The sequence below is a fragment of the Chaetodon trifascialis genome, chromosome 6 (genome assembly GCF_039877785.1).
Source record: "Chaetodon trifascialis isolate fChaTrf1 chromosome 6, fChaTrf1.hap1, whole genome shotgun sequence".
NCBI lineage: Eukaryota > Metazoa > Chordata > Actinopteri > Chaetodontiformes > Chaetodontidae > Chaetodon > Chaetodon trifascialis.
The window spans coordinates 30266327-30289813 of record NC_092061.1 but is presented as its reverse complement, the minus strand read 5'-3'; positions in this window follow the sequence as shown (position 1 = coordinate 30289813).

Below are 23487 nucleotides of genomic sequence, written 5' to 3'. Positions count from 1 at the left end.
CGCAAGTTTGGACTCACTTCGAGGTGGGTTTGCATTTTAAGTTTTCACTTTAAAAGCGGAGTAATCAAACGTGATGTTCTGGGGGACCTCTCAGAACCAAGGACAGAAAACATGAGTAGTAGTTGTGCTAACGAGGCTAGAAATTGATTTACAGTATTTATTCATCATCATCATCATCATCATTATCAATATGATGATTTTGTATAAATACCGTATATCAACTTCTAAATCCTTTCCCTTTCACAGAAACTGATTTAACACAACAATTTAAATCCAGCACTTCTCTTAACTAATAATAGCTTTTGGTGTCTCTCCTCTCTGTAGCACCTCCTCAACAGCAACACGGATGACGATGATGGTGGCGATGGTGATGATGGTGGTGATAACGACTCAACTTCTGATTCTGAACACATGGTAGGACCATTTTTGATACCAGTCCGATTAGAGATATGAATCAAATCCTTGTTGAAGTTCAATCACTTCCTGTAAAATATCAGCTGTTGTGGTTCACACTACATGCAGTTGGATAATCTTTATTATAATATATCCCAAATTTGCACAGTACAGCCATCAAACATTTTGTCCTTGTACCATAGTTAGCTTGGAATGGGCACTGGGAATGGCTGAGCAGGAATCCAAATAATGACAATTACTGATAATGCACTAGTAACTCATAACACTCATAACAACCACTGGTTCTGAATATCGTGCCACCATAGAGCCAATGGTCAATATTTAGTCAATATTTTACAGCAGCCCCCTGACACTTCACAGCTGGAATCCAGATTCTTGATTCTTCTGCCAATAGCAAGCAGTTTAATTTATGATGTCACAACATTTCATACTGCCTCTGAAAGAGGGTGGGGGTGCCTCTGCTGCCAAGAGGCCAAATGGTTCGATCACATCTCCTACTTTAACCACATTACAGGAGCTATAACTAATAGGTATCCTGTTTTTTATTCCAGGTTAATGATGACATAATGAGGTCCCCACTGTACAGAGGAGCATCTGTTACTCTTTGACAAACCATCCTACTTTTGATTGCTTTTGCTGGAGCAGTGGGATTGACACAAGATGGTCTGCAAACACTTCTCCAAATTGTGATACTTATTCTGCCACAAACTTTCCTCTTGCCATCCACCAAATATCTGCTCAAAAAACTTTTCAAAACAGGGAAATATGATTTTCATGTATATTGGCCCAACTGCTTTTGTGCTTTGGAAAACAATGCATGCAAGACTTGCCATCAGGTATTTGACAAAAATGAACTAATGAAAAATGGTAACTTTGTCTTTACCTTATCCCTTGTTGGCCAACTGAAATATGCCTTAGAGACTCTAAATCTTGGAGAGTTCTTTCAATACATACAGTACTGCATTACTTTCAAGACTACATCTGGTGTCATTATTTCATTCTTTAGTCCAGCTTCACTAACTCATTCAGTAAAAATAAATACTTTTAAATGCCTACCATCTTTGTAGTGTATGTATTGCCGTTATACAGATTCTATATGTATTTATCATTTATCAATATTGCTTTGTGTTTGTCAGTCCTCAAATTACTGCAGTTGTTTAAAATGTTATGGTGAGACCTTGAAAATGTGCAGTATTTCTTACATATGTGACCTGCCACGAGAAAACCAGCAACAAGTCGGCCCGGTGCAAGTTGTGTAAACAAAGAAAAATCTTTTTTTTTTAAACAATTAGTGATTTTCATTTGTTTGCAGAATATGTAAGTTGAAATCATGAAGAAGCCACTCCATGTTTCAAGTAACAGTACTGGGGGTCTTAAAACCATAAACTTTGTATTTGAATTTGGGGTGTTTTAGAGGAAATTGTTGGTCCTAGTTGGGGGTGTGACGATGGCAGGGTATGGTATGGTATGGTAACATGATTTCCACATGTTCTCCATATGTTGCAACATGGTAAAATGTTTGCTACACTCCACATTACCACATATTAACAACATGTGGAAACACATTTTCCAAATGTGCTCTATATAGTACCACATGTTACCATGTGCCTCAGTGGGAAAAACACATTTAAAGTGTGTGATAACATGTGGTATCACATGTGATAACATGATACCCATGTGGTACCACATGTTATCACATGTGGACACAAGTGGACACATGTGGTAACATGTGTTTCACCTGTGTCCACGTGACCACATGTGGACACAGGTGAAACACATGGGAAATTTGTGTGGTTTTTCTGTAAGGGTACAAAGATCACTGCACACAATACAGCGAAATAGCACTCTACACTCTTCTGTTGAGATACAATATCAGGATGCACAGCAACCAATATGGACTGCTCCACACTCCAAACAGGTCAAACCCACTCCAAGCAATAGGGGGAGGCAGAGGGCTAACTGAGTCACAGATATGACCTCTAAATGGGGCCCCGGCAGGGTGTCACATCTCTAAAATCCATTATTAATGTAATCACAAAATATTCAATAACAAACAAACAAACAATACCACACAAAGTTAAAAATTCAAGATTAAACTTATCTCGCCGGCCTGGCGACGACACCCCCCGTGGGGTGTAGATATGGGTCCTCCCGTCGAATCAGGAAGTGCCCATGGGAAGAAGCAGTCAACACAGCCCGGACGCCAAACAGTGACATGGCCGACTGGCTTGCGGTGGCTGTACGGCGTGGAACGCTTGTTAAAGCAAGACAGCTACTCATCCGCCCAACGCTGCACAGGCACCTTCTATCCCCCAGTCCCTTGCTACCTAAAGGAGGCTCCCAGCCTCCCCTCCTAACGCAGGAAAGGCTTACCTACCCGACTGTCTTCGCTGCCGGCAACACTAAAAGTTGCGAACAGCACCCTCCCGCCCCGGTGCCTCAGCCACAAAAAGAGTTTGGTCTTTTCTCTTCACGTCCCGCCATACTCTGCCCACCTTTGAGTCAACGTGCCCCTTCCCCCCCTGTCCAAGCCCAGGTGAGAATCATCGAGCACAGGTGAGAGTCATCACTCATCAGGTCCGTGGGAATCCCTTCCCACACTCCCCCACAGGGAGAGAGTGAACCTCCCCCTATTTCCTCACTACAGTATGTATGTGTTAAAATCAGTGTATATCACAAACATCAGTAGTTTCAGTCCAGGCTATTATGGAATCTTTATCATCCTAAAGCTGTGAACAGTTGTTTAAATTTAGACATGTCAGGCCAAAAGGTGTGTGTGTTTGTGTACGTGTGTGTTTGAATTATATTATTATATTAAGTATAATATAATTATATTAATATGCCATACCATATGTCTGTATTATGCTCTTCAACAAAGTATTTCAGCATGAAAGCATTGTGTGACAGCGTCCTGTATCATAACTACATCTCTGCCATTTGTAACAAACCAAACCGTGTGAAAATTGGGTAAACATTCAGGGAGTTAAGATGATTATAGTAGCTGGGCATACACCTTCCTCCGTAGAAATAAATGCACTGGGGGCGCATGGGAGACCTATCCAAGATGGCGGCTGTGCTGAACATCAGTTCCAATAGGAAGCGTCAGTCAATGAGGCGTCTACGTATATATGTCTATGATGCAAACCCAACAAACCGGTCGGTCAAACGATACATACACAGACACTCCGCAGGGTCTAGGCTTCGGGAATTTGAGAAAATAATGCATTTGGAAATGTTTTTTTAACTGGAGTATGTTAGAAAAGCCCAGGGCAAAACGAGCGTATGGTTGAGACTGCTACATCCCAGCACAATTTACACTCCAAGCGTTTTTTCTCTGGAGTTTATTTATGAGTGATCATTTGTTACGCTGCATGCAGCTGTTGGCATAGCTATACATGTAAGATAAAGCTGATGTCACTTCTCTCTTTTTATATAGGCCAGTGCATCATTACAGTTACCTGCTGTTGATCAAGTGTAGCAGTGAGCTGTTGCAGCCTTTAGTGCTTGAATTTACACTGTAACAGTGGTCATGTTTTACTCCTAAGTATGCCCTGTTATCATAAAAATTTACTTTTGCACTGCATTACAGCGAGAATGCTGATAGAGGACAAGCCACTACATCATCAGGGGATCCTCTTTTCAAACTGAGCTTTCCAAAGTTCATGAAGGGAGAGTGTAGAGCCAAACCAATTAAGACTGAGGCCACATTCATCAATGTTAACTTTTTTTTTTTCCACTCAAAAAACAAAATTTATTTTGTACATGTCACAAAGTACCACAACTCGGTACTTTCAACACAATAAATAAACCAAAAAAATACACACTTAAATACAGAATTGAAAGTGCAAAATGTCTCTCTTTTAACAGTTGGTGAATAATCTAATAAATGATACTAATGATTCACTTTTTACTGTGTGTCTGTGTATTGCACAGGGTATATTGATGATTTGATGGACATGATCATGGAGATCTTTGTCGACCCATCATCGTACAGAGCTGAGATTCTGAAGATAAACATCCCGCTGGACGTGTCTTCACAATATTAGCATCCAGGCAAGGAGGAGGTCATCGCCAGCTATGAGTCAAGATTCAATCGGGGGGGCGTACCTTCCCTGGGCGTCAGGAAACTCCCAACGTATCTGAAGTACTACGCATGATAGTTTGACTACACGAATCTTCTGCTGAAGGAAGCTCCAGCACCAGCTCACAAAACTCATATAGGATAGATACCTGGAACAACTGAGAAAATTGAACATTATGTTAGTCAACAGGTTCTATAATGTCAACATCTGTATTCACATTTTTCTAATATGGATTCAGTGAATCCTTCACTTGTACTGTATTTCCATGTACAAATATTCATGACTGTGGTCAATAAATATTTATTCTATATCTGTAAAATGTTTCAGGTGAATAAATGTGTAATATACAGTATTTGCTAAGGAAAAACACTGCATGAAAATTAGCATTTCCGTCAATTATCGTCACTGTAAATTGCCGTGGAAGTTCTCTCTCAGCCCCTGTGACCGTGAGGTGTTAAAATGCAAATGTAAATGCTGCAAGCTATACAAATGCAAATTAAAATTGTGTGTGTGTGTGTGTGTGTGTGTGTGTGTGTGTGTGTGTGTGTGTGTGTGTGTGTGTGTGTGTGTGTCTGTTCTGTGCCTACAGAATACAGACAAAGTTTTTTTTTTTTTTTTTGAGGATTTAAAAGTGTGTTTAAATAATTTTATAGGTTACATAAAGGATAAGTGTCCTGCCTTTCATATTCCACTTAAATCCACTAAATGAAATTGTGAAAATTAAAGCATCTACAGTTCTTGGACATGTCACAATTTTTTGCATTTTGCCACCACAACACCAGATGAACAATGGTTGCGTGATTAGCTTGCAAAATTCCAGCAGGGTAAGTCCACTGCTGATTCTTTAAGTAGGAATAAAAAGGGAACACACCAAAGTAACTTTTCTTTTTTTAATTTTCAATGATGTCAGTTTAAAGAAGTTTACATGTTTTATAAAATATTCAGGTACAAAAATAGAAAATCACAGCATGTTTTTCTTTCTATGCAACAAAAATTGTCTCGCGAGAAATTCTGAGAGTGCGACCTCGCATATGATTGGACGCCTCCTCTGATGCAATGACGTCAGCAGAAAACAAAAATCTGTGAACACGAATGGAGTTTGGATCAGAAATCTAAATTTTACTTATATAAATTAATACATGAACGATACATGAAATGCATTTATTAAGATTAATTGATTTATTTTACTTGGTAGTCATTCCCATGGCTGCACTGTTGCAGAACAGTCTTGAGTGCATTGCAAATTGATAAAATTACAATTACAATTACTTATAATTTATAGGTTCTGCTCTGAAGCATCAGCATGGTATGACCCATCACCACCTAATATATATCTGGCTGTTTAACAGTCTTTGACCAGCAGGGGGGGTTGTGTGCACATGAAGCCTCAAGAAATGAACCTTTTTGTGAACCTTTTGGCTAGAAGGCTTCAAGAAGCTTCATCTCGCTATCACTACTATGTTGTCGACAGTGGTATATTTTTTGCGATGCCTGCAACATTTACCACAAATAAATGTCAATGGTGTACTTTCACCCATACTCACCAGCAAACAGGAGAATGGTTTCAAGTTGCACATGGTAAGTTACAGTGACAATTACAAGGGTAGTAGTTAATAAGCCTATAACTTTGCCTTGCAGCCAAGCTTGATGTGTGTAAACTTTTTTTTTTTTCATAGTTCATAGTTTCAGAGTTTGGCTTGATTTGAATGGAATTCTGATATATATTCAACCCAGCTGAAAGTTATTGTGTGGATGTGTAATATTCATGTTGTGGGGACTATGATGTTCTCATGTTTATCTGGGGAAAGGGAGACTTTTAGTGGTGACTACTAATGTAATGTTTATTTTGGACTATGAGTCTTGCGGTAGTTTTGATGATACACGGTGAAGTAAATGGTCACTCATTTTTTTCTCTTTGACTTTAGTTGGCTCGAAAACACATTTGCCTGTAAGTGCGGACTCATACAGTTATCTTGACATTGAATATTAAGAATATTAGTTATGAAATCCTTTGTTAATGAATTCAAGTTCGTTTGAAATGTGTATTTTGATCATATATGCTAAACGCTAGCATCGTAATGGAATTTCCCATATACGTTAGCCATAAGCTAGCGCATTTGTTGTTATATGTTTAAAACAGCCAATATAACAATATTGATCTTCAATGTCTGAAATTCAATGAAATACTAAGAGATGTATTCTTTTATCTGTCTAGTTTCACAGTGCTTCCTGAGTAAAGTTTGGAAAGGATGAAAGCTGCCAAGCTGATGTAGCTAGGCCAAGCCACACACACACACACACACACACACACACACACACACACACACACACACACACACACACACAGAAGCGGGAGTTAGGCAGGCAGTGGCTATGGTTGGGGTTAAGGTAAGTCAATTTAATGTCCTCTGAAGTTACAGAAACATTGCTTTGTGTGTGTGTGTGTGTGTGTGTGTGTGTGTGTGTGTGTGTGTGTGTGTGTGTTTGCACGTATAATTATACTTCAGTAATAAAATTTTATTTTTCATTTATTTTTTGTAAAAAGAAAAAAAAGATAGACAAGGTAAGGCTCCACCTCTCTTTATAGAAGGCTTACACATACATACACGCACACGCACACACACACACACACACACACACACACACACACACACACACACACACACACACACACACACACACACACACACATCAAAAACACCCACCCTCATACACACTACTTTGTGCACTGCCTGTCACTTGCTACATAGAGAAATACACATGTCCATTTGACACAACATATCATTTATCCTCTGCATTTATAATTCCCTTTTACATAGCCTTCCCTCATGCAAGTTCTTCCCTCCCCCACCTCTTTCCACTGGCAGCCCTCCATCTCTCTAATCCTTCCATTCCTGTCACATCTTAGTGGATGCCACGGGTCAGTGCCTCACTTTCTGAAGATACTCTACGATTCATAGGGGAGCAGAGTGGGAATTTACATCTCGTGGCAGAGTTTTCCCCTCCATTTGTTATAATGTCAGGTCACTGCACTGCTCGGCTAGCAGAAAGGGAAAGATAATGGCTTCAGCACACTCCCTCCCAATTTATTACACACTCACTGGCTCTGACCTTGTCTGCAGCTTGGAATGCATTCATATTCTTGGTCAGCCTGCACCACTTTGACTTGCTAGCTAGTTAGCTAGCTAACTGATGTCAATCCTAGTTTCTTTCTGAAATTGTCTTTTTTTGTGGATATTGTGTTATTATTGTTTTACTGCTGTACAACCAACTGCCCATCTGGGGACAAATAAACTTCTACTTGACTTAATTCAGCCCACCATGTTATGTCAGATGGGTGTAAAATAGCAGTGGGTGAACTTCCTATATTTTGTTGTCACAAAACAAGTAAACTTAATTATACAGACCTGCTTTGGTATAAACATGTTTCCTGCACATTCATCCATCCATCTTCTGCTGCTTACCCGGGTCAGCAGCAACGAGGATAAACAAAGTATCCTCATGGGGAACTCTGAGGCATCCCCAGAGCAGATAGGATATATTATATCTACAGCATGTTCTGGGTTTGCCCCGAAGCCTCCTCCAAGTTGGACACACCAGAAAAACCTCTGGAGAGAGGGATTGAAAAGGCATCCTGATCAGTTGCCCCGAACAACCTCAGTTGTTTCCCTTCATGTCACAAAACAACTTTTCTAATCTTGACTCTCGCCCTTATGCTAGACATGATCCTAGCCACCCTGCAAAGGAAACTCATTTTGGCCAGTTGTAGCCATGATCTTAATCATGTTGCCATGATCTTAATCAGTTGTATCCATGATCTTAATTGTGAAGACAGAGCTTCAGGCTAAATTTCACCATTTCAGTCTGGTACAGCATCTGTAGTGATACAGGTGTTGTACCAGAATGGCATAACCACTGGTCCATTTGCCAGTTCAGAACTTCACTTGGAGAAGCAACTCATCAGAATTACCACACCAAACCTAATTAGTGTGAAGTGTGTGTATCTTTAATGTGTGTTGCAGGATGCTACAGTAGATTAGTCTTGATGACGCTCAAAATCCTTGATTAGGATTTCACTCTCCTTTCCTTTTGTGAAAATATTAACCTTAAAACTTAAGTGAAATAAAATAATAACTAATTTTTTTCTGTTGCTGACTGGAGAGTATGCTATCTTAGTAGCATACTACTGAGGTTTGATAACTTTCAGATCCCCTGCCTGTTTTCTATGTATTCACATGATGTCATTATTATTATTATTATTATTATTATTATTATTATTATTATTATTATTATTATTTGCCACACTTACATTTTTGTGTTGTTTCTCTTGACTCTAAAAATATGTTAATGTAAGCATGTTGCTGGTTCCATGCAACATTTGGTACCGTGAAATTTAATAAAAACCTCAAAATTAAATGTCACTACTACGACCATGTGTATCCATTAACAGCTAATGACAAAATAATTTACAAAATACCAAGGACAGAAAAAAACATGGCATCGTGAAAAAGATTCAACCAGAGGTTCTATCAGTATCATGCAGGATTGTCTCACGAACATAGGATGTTTTGTTTATTCCATTAGGGACAGAGGCTGCTGCTGCTGCTGTTCAGTTTGTTCAGTCCCTTTGAATCCAGTCTGTCCCATGATTGTGAGAGGGCTGTGTGAAGGTAGACAGGCCCCCTTCTGAAAGGGTCTACCCGATTAATGACCTGGAAATGCCTTATCTTTTCATCTGATTAAATAAAATTGAATGGATTTTTACATTTTATAATAAAGTGACTCTACAGGGCTGACAGTGTGACATGCTTGAGAGCCTCTGGGATTCGTGTGTGTGTGTGTAAATTACTGCAAAGTGTGTGCATGTGCATGCATGTGTGTACACCCACGTATGCATGAATGACTGCATGTATTCTCATTTGTGAAGGGCATGTGAGTGTATGTGCTTGAGTGTGTGTGTCGGCTACTTGATGAAAGTCTGAGAGTGCTCTATGCTGCTGGTGTTGTGAAGCAGAAAACAACAGTTTGTCACCATCCACTGACACAACCTGCCACAACCATGTGAATGCCAAACAAGGCCTGTTGGCAGCACAGCCAAAGGTTTTTTTGTTTTGTTTTGTTTTGTTTTACAGTGTCCTGAGATGGACACTGAAGTATTTTTGTATGACACTCTATCTTCAGATTTTCTAATTTCTAACTATTAAGGTTATCTTGTATACGTGATAAAACAGAGCTTTTGTTGATAATAAAATGAAAATTCTGCTTCTGTCACAGTTTGTTATAACAAAAAGTCTATTGCCTATTTACTGCTGTAAACAGTACTAAGGGCACAGCAGAACTAAGAAGAGGTATAATATTGTGGCAAGCATGTATATCATTGAAAGAATGGCAACAGGATGGCTAACTAAAACTAACTAACTAAAATTACTGAACAAACAAGACAAAAAGGATGGCAAACCGCATTATAGAAAGCTTTAAAAATTTCTATAGCAAGTTAAAGAAAGAAAGAGACTTTGACACCTGACCCTACACTTGTCCTATACATGTGTAGCACTACATGTGGGAACTGTTAATTTTTTTTGGTCTTATTAATTACTGTTTCAATAAAGAAAATGTGTTGGGTCCCCAAGCAAATCAAAGCTATGTCATAGAACCAAAAATTCAGCAAGAGTATCCGTTCAGCTTCAGCATAGCCATCTCTACCTGCATTATCTGGTGGGGTGGAAAAATGGAGCAAAGAAGGTAACTATCTTCTCTGTCTTTGTTGAAGAGGAGGAATCCTCCTTTTCCACCTTTTCCAGTTGTAGAATAACTACCAACCTTCCTGGTAATATTGATCAAACACTGTGCATCACTGCACTTTGAAAAGAAGGTCTCCCTTCATCAACATCAAACCCATTTGAGCAGAAAAACTGCAGTGTCCAAATGATGTTTACACTTCTGGTCTGATGTCCCTACTTAGTGATATAGCTGCTCAACCTGCCGTATTTCCCTGAGCCAGCCCGCACAGAAAAGATTAATGATGCTGTGCTGTCAAAGCCCAATAACATTATGTGACATTTACAGAAGGCTAAAAAGCAAAGGCTTAAACACAGCAATTTTCAAAGGTCAGCCATTTGTGAGTTTAGAGGGGATACAGCTTGGTGATAGAAAGAAAAAAAGCATTTTCATAGGCTTGCCATTGCCTTCATTTGTCAGTTGTGGGACTTTGTACCCAATTGTCAATACACAGCTTTGGCCAGTGGAACATGTAGAAGCACACATTCTTGGTAAATTACTTTGTTACATGAATTGGGTAATTCTATTATTTAACCTGCCATCAGCACAACAGAGGTTAAAATCATTACTACTATAATAATGTCCGCTGTCTCATACTATTATGAACAGCTGTATAGTGTCTTGGTGTCTCGTGAGTGTTCAAAACTCATGGACCTTTAACTCAAACTGCAATAATTATATTTCATCATCTCACATACACTAGAAAAAGTTAACATTCACACTTCATAAGAGCTAGCTCAAAGTTCAGTTCACACAGATTAAAATGATCTGATACACATTCATACTTCACAATTTCTAGATCTGTCTATGAAGCACATTTGGGAACCACTGCCCTTCAATGTAATATAATGAGTTACTAGTGTGTCTCCTGGTTGTTGGGAAACAAAGGTAACTGGTCCTAGTCAAAAAAATGTGAGTTTGACTTTGCAGCTGTTGGTCTTGCCCTTTGTCAATGATTTCTTGTGATCGTCAATCACTTGCAAACATTTCCCTGGTCAGGTGCATCAACTCAATGTGTCGTTTATAATTCTTTGCTAATTTGCCTAACATTCAGACTTGTTTGCTAAAAATGTGAGATTTCTTATATTGGAATCTGTAATGATTTCAATGATTTTTAATCCAAAATGGTGCTGCAAAAGTGGCAGCTAGTTACAGAAGCTCCAATCGGGAATGTAGCATGATGTTTTTCACTGAAACTTGGTTAACTGCACTTATGCCAGACTCACACATCACAATGGACAATTTTCAACTGCTAAGAGCAGATAGGAGAGTAGTAAGAGGAAAGGTGGGGGCAGAGCGATGTTTGTGAACAACAGATGGTGTAATCCAGGCCACATCAGTATAAAAGAGCAGTGCTGCATGAGAGAAATTGAGCTGTCAGCCGTTAGCATTCGGCCATATTGCATGTCATCACAATAACTGTGCACCCCCCCTACAGTTTGTATATTGACTAGACATTATTGTAAAGGATGCAGTCATCTACCTGCTTCACAGATCCCTTTCTCATCTGGAGAGCACTGGAAGCACGGTGAAGGTCATGCTTTTTGACTTCTCTGGTGTGTTCAACACAATCCAAACATTACTGCTCAGGGGGAAGCTAGAAAAAGCTGGAATAGCCTCCCACCTTGCTGCGTGGACCATCAACTACCTCACCAACAGACCACAGTATGTGAGGCTTCATGACTGTGTGTCTAAAGTGGTGGTTTGCAGCACAGTACAGTGCTGTCTCCTTCCCTCTTCACCCCCTACCTTCAGGTCAGGGGACAAAAAAGAACTGAGGAGTGTTCAGCAATGAGCTGAGAGCAAGCTGAGGCAGAGCAGAGATGCCTACAGGAGGAAGCTGGAGGCCAAACTCCAGCAGAACACAGTGAAGGATATATGGACTGGAATGAAGGAGATGACAGGGCTGGGGGCTAGGGGCTGAGCACACATCCTTGGGGGGGCCCTGTGTTCAGCATGATGGTGCTGGATGCGTTGCTGCCAACCTGGACTGCCTGTGGTCAGAAGGTCCATCTACCAGTTGCAGAGTGAGGTGTCCTAGACAGTGCAGTTTCTGTATCAGCTGCTGGGGGATTGTGTTGAAAGCTGAACTAAAGTCTAAGATTTTGAGCGCCGTCGCGAGTGGCAGCCCTTCCAGCAGCTCCGTGTGTGTTGTGTGCTATTGCGTACTTTTAGAGCTTTCAGTGGATTGGGGAAAGCAGACAACAACCTGATTCTGCTTCAGCCTCACTACAAACCAAGAGTGAGGAGGCTACCCGCAACCACACACACACTGCACGACTGACTACATCAACTTCTGTATGGATGTTGTTGTTCCCTTAAGGACTGTACGCTGCTATGCTAACAAGCCCTGGATCATGAGTGACATCAAGGGCCTTCTAAACAAGAAGAAGAGGGCTTGTGATCAGCAGGAGCTTAAGCGCATGCAGAGGGAACTCAGAGTCCAGCTCAGGGAGGCGAAGCAGCAGTACAGAAGGAAGCTGGAACAGTTGCAGTACAACAGCATGAAGGAGGTGTGGGACGAGATGAAGATCATCACCGGCTGCAGCTCGAAGCAGGGTGCCACCATTGAAGGAGATGTGGGGAGAGGGAGGGAGAGGAGACTATCCCCCACCCAAGATGGTGTATTCTCTATGGTGTAGTCTGCTGGGGGAGCAGCATCACAGCAGCTGACAGGAAGAGGCTGGACAAACTCATCAGGAAGGCCAGCTCTGTCCTGGGATGCCCTCTGGAACAGGTGGAAGAGGTGGGGGAGAGGAGGATGACAGACAAGCTGTCCCCCATGACAGACAATGACTCCCACCCCCTCCAACACACACTCACTGCACTGAGGGGCTCCATCAGTGATAGGATGCTACATCCAAAGTGTGTGAAGGAGCGGTATCTAAGGTCATTCCTTCCTGCAGCTGTCAGACTACACAACAAGAACTGCTGAAAGTAATTTTTTGATAATCTATCTGTCAATCATCTGTAAATTACCTGTGCAATAATCTGGGCAATAACTGGTGCAATAATCTGTGGAATTCATCCTGTACATAACAGTCTGCAAATACAATTTATAATTTAAGATAAATGCTATTATTTATTACACTCTTTTGTATATACTTGCTGTTTTTTACCTAATTCTATCTTTTACTGTGCTGCTGTAAATTGGAATTTCCCCTTGCGGGACAAATAAAGGTATATTGAATTAAAGATCACAGCAGCCCAGGTATGTGGAGAGCTGAGGAGGCTTCATCCCAGCAAGGCAGTGGGTCCAGATGGAGTATCCCATCGACTGCTGAAGGCCTGTACATTGGAGTTGGGAGACCCGTTCAGCGCATCTTCAACCTGTGCCTGTAGCAGGGGAGGGTCCCTTAGTTGTGGAAAACATCCTGCATCATCCCAGTCCAAAACAGACACAACCTGAGGAACTGAATGACTTCAGACCAGTTGCCCTGACGTCACACGTGATGAAGATCATGAAGCGGCTGCTGCTACACCACCTGAGGCCACAGGTGCGCCATGCCCTTGACCCTCTGTAGTTTGCTTACAAGGAGAAGGTGGGAGTGGAGGACGCGATTGTCTACTTGCTACACTGATCCCTCTCTCAACTGGACAGGGGCAGCGGTGTGGTTGTAGCAATTTGGCTTTATCTATTGATTTTATGTGTTCTTATTCTGTTCTTACTGCACTTATGTAACCTAATGAATTTCCTTGCACCATTCAGAGTTGTAAGATAACATGACTGGTGAAAACCAGTTTTGATAACAGGAGGCAGATGACACTTTTCTCTTCTCTCTTTTCTGTCAGTGAGGCCTGTTGCATTAGATACACGCCTAAATGACACTCACACACAGGTTGCTTATCACATTCCAAGCACAAGATGTGGACAGTAGTTGGGCTGGCCACATCCTGGTAACTGGTCAATTACATTCGGTCGCGTAAGTCCAACTTCTGTACAAGGGCTGTCTCAGCCCAAGAAGATAAATGTGACCCACCACGAGAAAACCAGCAACAAGCGAGCCTGGTGCAAGTTGTATAAACAAAGAAAAATCTATATTTTTTTTTATTATTGTTTTTTTTTTTTTTTTTTTTTTTACAGAATATGAAATCATGAAGAAGCCACTCCATGTTTCAACTAAAAGTATTGGGGGCCTTAAAACCATAAACTTTGCATTTGAATTTGGGTTGTTTTCAAGGAAATTCTCAGTCCTAGTTGGGGGTGTGGCGATTCAACAGTAAATTAGCATACTGGCTTTCTTTGCCCATTCACGTGCTTCTGTTCTTTTTCCAACCAATCAGCTGCATGTTAAAAGGGAACCACATGGCTACTTATGCAGCTTCTGGTAATGGTGACAACGATCTCACAACGAAACCAAACTAGAAGATAGAACTGAAGAAATCGACGAGAGCGACTGCATTACACTGGAGAATATCCCTAATCTACAGTTGACCTTAGCTGAGGATGAAGACAATGAAGGATACGATGAAGAGTAGTAGTGGTGATGGCGGTGTGTGCAGACGCAGCGGCTCCTCTCTGTCCCAATAATGTGGTGTCTACATGTTTGTCTTCGTCGGTGTGTTCGAGTGATTTTATGTTTTTGTCGCGCCAATGTCACATTGACAACAAACTGGACTATATACACCTTCTGAGATCAACCCAGCAGACCGCGAGAGAGTGTTGTGTTTTCGTTTTTATGGAAACATGGCTCAATAACAGCATACCCGACTCTGCCATCCAGCTGGACTGGCTAACATGCTACCGAGCAGACAGGCCTGCAGCGGTGGGGTCTGTGTTTATATCAGGGATGCTTGGTGTCAAGACGCTGTGGAGATTTGTAGACACTGTTCACCCCTTCTGGAGTTCATGATCATCAAGTGCCGGCCTCTTTTAATCTCCTTTACATATAGCAGCATCGACAATAGACTGATCCATCCCACTGCACCACAGAGTGACTGATACTGTTTGTTTACATTTATTTGTCATTTGCAACTTGCACATATTTTTTCTAATACATACTTTATAGCTCTGGCACTCTCTCTCTTTAAGAACTGATGTTAATATTTGTTCATACACTTAGTTATATTTCATATATTTTACATAGTTATATATTTATATATCCAGAAGTTCTCCAATGATACAGCAGTTGCTGGACATGTATCACAGGGAAATGAACTGAAATACAGGGAGGTCATACCCAACTTTGTAGACTGGTGTGAACTGAACCACCTGAACATAAACATCAGCAAGACAAAGGAGTTGGTGATTGATTTCCACAGGACTGTGCCACGGATTGGTCAGCATCCAGTGTTTGGAAATTGTGGACATGTACCAATACTTGGGTGTTCATCTCAACCAACCACAAACCGAACTGGACTAACAACACAGATGCCCTGCACAGGAGGGGCCAAAGTTGTCTGCACCTGCTAAGAAGATTGAGGTCCTTTGGAGTATGTAGGACGCTGTTCAAAAAATTTTTTTGACTCAGTGGTGGTATCTGCTGTTTTCTATGCAGTGGTCGGCTGACATTGATCATGGACAACCCATGCCACCCACATAAGATGTTTTTTTTTGTTTTGTTTTGTTTTTTGCACTACTGTTATCAGTGCTAATATATTCTCACATTATCCATTTCATCCCATGCAATACCATTACATCTTGTGCAGTTTCTAATTTGTGCTATATTTTTCCTGAACTGTGCAATAACACTATTTATCATCCATATTGGTAACAATATTTTTTATAAACTGTACATATTGTGCATAGACTATAGTATTTCTCAAGTGCAATACAACATAGGATATTAGTAGTATTCTCAAAAGAATATTGACAACAGTATTTGTATCAGCAGTAGTACTTTTATGGAATTTAGTATTGTCTGTGCACATTTTTATAATCTCTACAGATACATAGTTGATTTTGTATACTTGATCCTTCTGTGCCACTGTTTTTTCTTTTTTTTTTCTTTTTTTTTTGCTCTTCTTAATACTTGCTGGCTGTTACGACTTAATTTCCCTGTTGTGGGATCAATGAAGTCTTATTTTATCTCTTATCTTAAATTCCTTAAAAATATGGATCCACTGGAGGGCAATTTGATACCTGCCTTTATGAGAATTATTTTTTCCCAGGATGGCAAAGTCATGACCTACTCTGCCTCTGATTGACTAGTACTCATCGCTTTTGTTGTTTGAGTTAGTTACGTTTAGACATGTGGAGAAAGACTCATTATGATTAGGGTAAGAATATCAGGGTAATTTACTCACAGGGTCAGTAGAGTGGGTCATTATTTCGTTATCTGGCATGCCCGGTATGGCAAAAAACACAGCGCATGAGCATAGTTGATGCCCTTGCGGGAGTTAGTATTGCTCATGTTAAAGTTAACTTGTTGAAAACCGACATGTTCATTTCACAATTCACCAAAGCCATGAGCATGTTCTATGAACATGATCTTTTAGCGCATTATTATTATTATTATTTTTTTTATACAGTGCTGTCAAAACACATTAAAATGTCACCATGCCTGGGGAAAAAAGGTAGTCACACTAGCACCAGTCTGAAGGTTCATCATCCTGAAGCCACACATTTCATTATCCTGCCCATTCTGTTTTGAAGCACTGTCAGCTTTGCAGCAGTGTTCAGTGCATCCTGAGCGGTCAGAATCAGTGTTATTGCTAACTTAGCTGCTATGTCAATATGTCTTTAGAGGAAACAAAAACATGCAATTTTAATATACTTATTGTAATGATTTTGTCCCTTTTTGGGGTTGAAATACCAAAACATAGGAGCGGTGGGCTGCCAGCTGCCAGCCGATGCCGGTGCCCGTGCCTGGGGACCCATCTTTCTTTCGTCACCGTTGGTCAGGCGGTGATCTTCTTGCATGTTTTTTAGTGGGGTTATTTAAGGAGGAAACCCCGGGTAAACACGGGGAGAACATGCAAACTCCACACAGAAAGGCCCCCTTTTTTCCTCGAGCAGCAGGCACTGAAGACATGGTGGAGGACACGCCACCAGCGCCCACAGCGGGATTTGAACCGGGGACCCTCTTGCTGTGAGGCAACAGTGTTACCACTTGTGCCACCGTGCTACCATCCATATTCTCAGTCGCCCTCTTCTACCAATTAACTCTCTTGACTCTCTCAACCTCTCTCAAAAGCAGAATTGAATTATAATGTGCAAGTGATGTGTAGATGTACTTCAAATAATAAATATGTAAGCTGAATTTATATGCCCTATTGTGTTTTTATTTAAACAAGGGTTTGCAGGGATGACCACAGCATTCCACATTCAGCCAAGTATCTGATTCTGACCATATAACTGTTGTTACTTACTGTAGAGGATTGTAGAAACTAGCTGGCCCAGGTTTAGGTACCAAAGCTACTAGGTTAGGTTTACGTATCAAGTATAGGAAAAGATTAAGTATAGAAAAAGATCATTCACTTTTGGTTTCTCACGAGACATGAACCCCAGTCGAATGGGAGAGTCATGTTTTTGTTTGACAGATCCATCTACTCCACCTTCCTCCATCTGTGGACATTCTTGCTCTTTATACTATGTCACCTTGACAAAGTTAATCTTATCAGTAGGGATGTCTTATATTGGCTTTTTTGCCAATATCCGATATGCCAATATTGTCCAACTCTCAATTTCCGATTCCGATATCAACCGATACCGATATACGTGGGCTATTTTTCCTCAAAACTAATTCTAGTTATCATCACATATTTCATATCGCGGAATTAACACATCATGCCTAATTATATTGTGATGCCCCACTGGATGCATTCTCAAATGCAACAAGGCTTTCCAAATGTAAACATTGTGCAAAATAAGAAAAGTACTTCAACATAAGTTATGGAAAAAGTGCCTTTTTTTTTTTTTTTATTGTTTCAAACAACAGTTTGGATCACACTCTCCCTGAGATAATCTTGACAATGCCCCCCACAAATAGGGCAAATTTGACAAGTTGTACCTGTACAACTATGTGCAGCATGTAAAGTACTAAATACTAAAATAACATGCATGGTGTTATTTTCAGTGTTGAATGAGTCTGTATTTATAGGATGCTTCATGAATTGTTTCTTTAACTAACACTCAATCACCTTAATTTAATTAATTCACAAATATGAGTCCATTACAATGTGGCAACTATGCTGTACAATTTTGAAAACTGCATATTTCTTTGAGCTACAAACAATGCTTCAGGCTTGAGGTGACGTGCAAAAAAGGGAAATATTTTAAAGTGCACAAATATAAGCAGCCTGTGTCCTTAGCCCATTACTTGGGCTAACACAATCATTGAAATTATAAACTGGGCCCAATCAGAACTGCTCCACATGAGCAACACCAAAAAGATGCAACGTTAAGGTAGTGTGCAATAAGAACAAGGAAGGCACAAGTTTCAGTCCAGACCTTCCAGAGTAGTAAACAAAGTCCTCCTTTAGTCTAAGTCCAATGAATGAGGCTAAAAGATTGACTGGCCTTCATAACGGGCCATAACTTAGCTAACACAATCATTAAAATCATAAACTGGGCTCAATCCACCCAGCTCTTTTGGATAAGTAACAAAAATGTGCAAATAAAAACAAGGAAGGCACAAAAAATAAAAACAGCTTCAGTCCAGACAAGTAAACATAACCCTCCTTTAAAATGCAACAAATGAGGCTCAAAAACTGATGCTGACTCACCTATATGACTGATCTAATTTTGTACCCTTGTCCATATATGCGAGAGGTAGATTTTTCTGAATGAAAATAAGCATCTCAGTATTGTCCCAATGTATGCGATTTCTCTTCTTGTCGATGACATTGGAGATGGCGCTGAACAGCTGTTCGCTGTCTACACTGGTACAGGGTGCAGTGAGGTACTTGCGTGCAACTTGGGCAAGCGCAGGGAAGCGGACCTTGGTGGACCTTTAGCACTTCAAAGGCCATGTTTTCTTGAGGATGGTGGCTTCTCCAAGGTATGCATACTTGGTCTTGGTTCCACCTCGCATAACCAACGCTTTGCAGTCATTGCAAATCGCAAGTTTGATATCCGAAGGAGACACTTAGAAATAATTCCAAACCACAGACATAACGTTAGTCAGACACAGAGTGAACAAGCTTGTTACTGCAGCCACCGACGCTTGTTTACAGGCTTCACGACATAGTTTGATGAGGTCATCATTTGCATGCCTGTAAATTTCTCTGGGTGAAATCCAGGCATTATTTTTATCAGTTTTCATTATAACAAGTAAACAGATATTACGTTTTTATGCCAATATCGGGCTGATAATATTGGTGGGCCGATATTATCGGATATTCCTACTTATCAGTATATCAAAGCATATATAATATAGCCAAAATTCTAATTTATTCAAGATTTGCTGCTCTCACACACTCAAAACTCAAATAATAAAAACACACTGAAATAAAACTGGACTTACTGTTGTAAACATGCACAATATACAGGAAAACTAAGTCTGTCTTCACCTGATTGGCTTTTTTATGTCAATAATTAAGCTGAAAAGGGGAACTCTAACCATTACCTGTAATATTCAGAAGAGAACCACTACATAACCAATTTTGGATACTGTCTATCCTTCCTACACACATGGGATTAAAATGGCCAGGGTCCACTGCCCTTTCTAGTGTTCTAGTGTTCAATTGTTGATACTCTTGCTTTTGGACGCCTTTAGTGCATATTTATTGGCATCTCTGTCATATTTGAACATGTAATGGCTCAGTTAAGGGACTGTTGTCAGAAGGGATATCTGAAGCAATTAGTTGTAGGTGCTATGCAACCCACGGGCTTAATGGTATCCTGACAAACAGATGCTTGTCCTAGGTCAAATATTTGTTCACTCTCGCTATCTGCCCTCCTGTCCCCATAACATTATCCAAACAGCTTATATAAACACCTTTAGCATGACCCAGAAAAGGACCAGGCCATTGAGAATAAGATGTTCCAGGCTTCAATGCTTGATGGGGCCAAGACTTTTACCACCACGTGGTCAAGTCAGATAGCATGACAAATTCATGACATCCACACAGAGCAGCACACCTTGAATAAAATTGGGGCTGTAATTAACACAGCCAGTGATTGAGTAGGAAATGAAAAGAGGATGATTTGCAGACTCCAATCTCTAATTGGCATGAGGAAAGCAATGACCAGTACTGATAAAAATGAAATATATAACTAATAATTATGTCATATGGAAGACTGTTATGTATTCAAATGTTGGAACCTTTTAGTACCTCTTTAGGAATATTATTTAAAGATACATACTTTTTTTTTTTTTTACAGTGCTCAGTCATGGGCATATAAGTCTATACACATGATACATTCCTAATCCATGACTGGTAATTTAACAAAAGGCCAGAAGACAGAAATGTCCTTTTCCCTACCTTTGTTTTATGCCCAGAGCACAACAAAACAGCCCTTTAGAATTTCAGGTGTTCTGTACCATCTTCAAGTCAAATATTTTTAACCATACTACTACGAGTGAAGCTCAGGGACAAGGGGAATTTATGTACATGCAGTATGCACAGTCTGTCATTCTGTGTAATATTGTGGGATTGTGGCTATTTTGCCCTCCTGCTTTTCCACAATATGTGCAGTATGAGTAGTTGACTTGATTAAAATCAGTTTAAGTTTATTCACATACCATCTAAATAGCAATGTTCTGCAGATAGGAGAGCACCCATCTGTTCCAAAGAAATTTGACCTGGACAAGATGATCTGTTACGCTAGCCCCTGAGGTCATGACTCCAAGCTGCTACCATATTCTTAAGATACTTTAAAGAAACAATGGAAATTCTGAGCTCTTAAAGTCTATTTCTTGAGGTATCTTAGCATATGGTTTTGGAAATCACTAGGAAGGACAGCATATCAACCTGCTTTAGTTACAGAGGATTTGTTCATCCCGCAAACTTCCATTCTAAATGATTTTATTAATTGGAAAGCTGAAAGAATGTAATATTTATGAATCACTTTTTCCATGAAAGAAAAATATGTTAATCTTTTTATTTCATTACGGTACCTTTCTTACTCTAAGAATTGTGTCTTACTCTCAGAGACTCCTAGTTAGTCTCTTTTTAAATAAGAAAAGAATAACGACTTACTTCAGGAAACACGCCAGATGTGAACTTTTTGTAAATTGAAGTTCAATCATAAATAAGCAGCACCAGTCACTGTCATTTTAAGTTGATTGTGTAATATGATTACTGACTGATAATTTTCTTTTGTGTTTTGAGTTTCTTTTGTGTGGTTAACACGTCATGTTTCACATTATCAGGTCATATTAATGATGAATCTAAAATAATATAAAGGCAGTCTTGGATGCCATTTAATGGTAGACCAGAGCTTTTGCTTGGGATGATTTTGTGTTCCAACCAGTACCAGTGTATTGCAGAGGTCAAACTCATAGTTCATGTAAATGACCCATTGTTTTGTAACTAGGTAGTGTGTACATAATTATGGACCACATGGTTTGAACAAAGGCAGTTTTTACATTCAAACAAATGACACCTGGCCAAAAATATTGACCTGACCTTTAAGATAACCCCATCCTCATGGGATGACAGTGTTGTAGAAAAACATGTCAACTTAGAGACACCTACAATTGGTTCCATACATCTAAAACACACACCCACCCCAAGACATAAAACAGCTAACATGAACACCATTTCAGAACAAATGTTGCAGAGAAAACACAGTACTAAAAGTAGAATTTATTAAAATGTGATTTAAAAAAAAATGTGATGTGAAACAGTTTATCACTTCTGATGTTATAGAATTTAAGAATTCACGTTTACATTACTCAGTTAAATGACATGTCTATAGCTAAAACAGTCTTCACTGTCAACAGCACAACATTATTAATTGGGACAAATTTAAAACAAATTTCCTTGCTTCATGCCCCTGACTCCTGCAGATCTACCACTGTAAACATCAAACTCAGCCTGACCTTTCCTCTGCTCCTGATCTCTTCTACTTTAACCTGCCCATCTTCCAGCCAACAGCAACAGATGCTGCTCCACTGACAAATGGCCTACAAAGCAAACTGCACTACTTTAATCCCATGTGTAGCCAGCATTAAAAATTGGATTGAGACGGATAAGATTAGATTATGCCTGCAGGATTTGACAAAATGTAAAAGCCTCATTTAGGCTTTAACATAATCTTCTTTCACTCCCAGTGAGCATCAAGCCTCCAAGCAGATGCCAGATACACTTTGTATAGATGTTGTCTTATTTTATCTCCTCTTTTTTTAGAATTTGATCCTATTCTATCATGCGTGCAGTACCTTCCTTTCTCGTGGGCATTGTGTAGCTTTGGGGTGTTCGTACAGCAAATAATAAATAATTTCATACATTTGGCTTCCACAGTGCACATTTACACTCATTTCTATTTCTTCAAATCTGATTCATATCAAGCACAGATACCTGTAACCAAATAAAATTTAATGCTTTTAGGATATTACCCTATTTTCTCCCTGAAAGCAGTCAGCACTACTGGGCATTGTGTCTGACTGCAAAATAATGTTAATTTTCATGTAGGTTTTATAGTACAGACATGTAGCATTTACAACCATTTACATAATTTTCGATACCTCTAGATTAATTCACTCAGCTGACACATGACATAATACTCCTATGTGATCAGGGGTTGAGATGTTTGACCTGATGGCAGACATGACCAACATAATTGCTCGATTGACATTAAATATGTCATAATAAATAAAATACAGACATAGAGACAAAACTGATCGAGAGACTTTACCAAAAATGTTATTTTAAACTAACATGTAAAAAATAATTGCAAACTGTAAGCCTACCCATGTGTAAATGTCAGACATAAAATAACCTTTGATGGGACAATGCATTATAATTGTGTTTGAAGCATTTTACACGGACTTGGTTAAAGCATCTATTATAGCGGAAATTAAAAATTATAAGACATGAGGTGAGATTGAGGAAACATACAAGAAATACAAAGTGTACTCAAAAAGTTGTCTAGTAGCATAAAAATGCATGAGATTTAATGTGTGTGTGTGTGTGTGTGTGTGTGTGTGTGTGTGTGTGTGTGTGTGTGTGTGTGTGTGTGTGTGTGTGTGTGTGTGTGTGTTGATCCATGTTTGTTGAAGAGCAGATTGCAGAGCTGCTTCAATTCCCATAGCAGATATTAAGCAGCTATAAGAGGACCCAGCAGCTCTAAGAAGGACCCTGTTAAAGTATCCTGCTGACAATG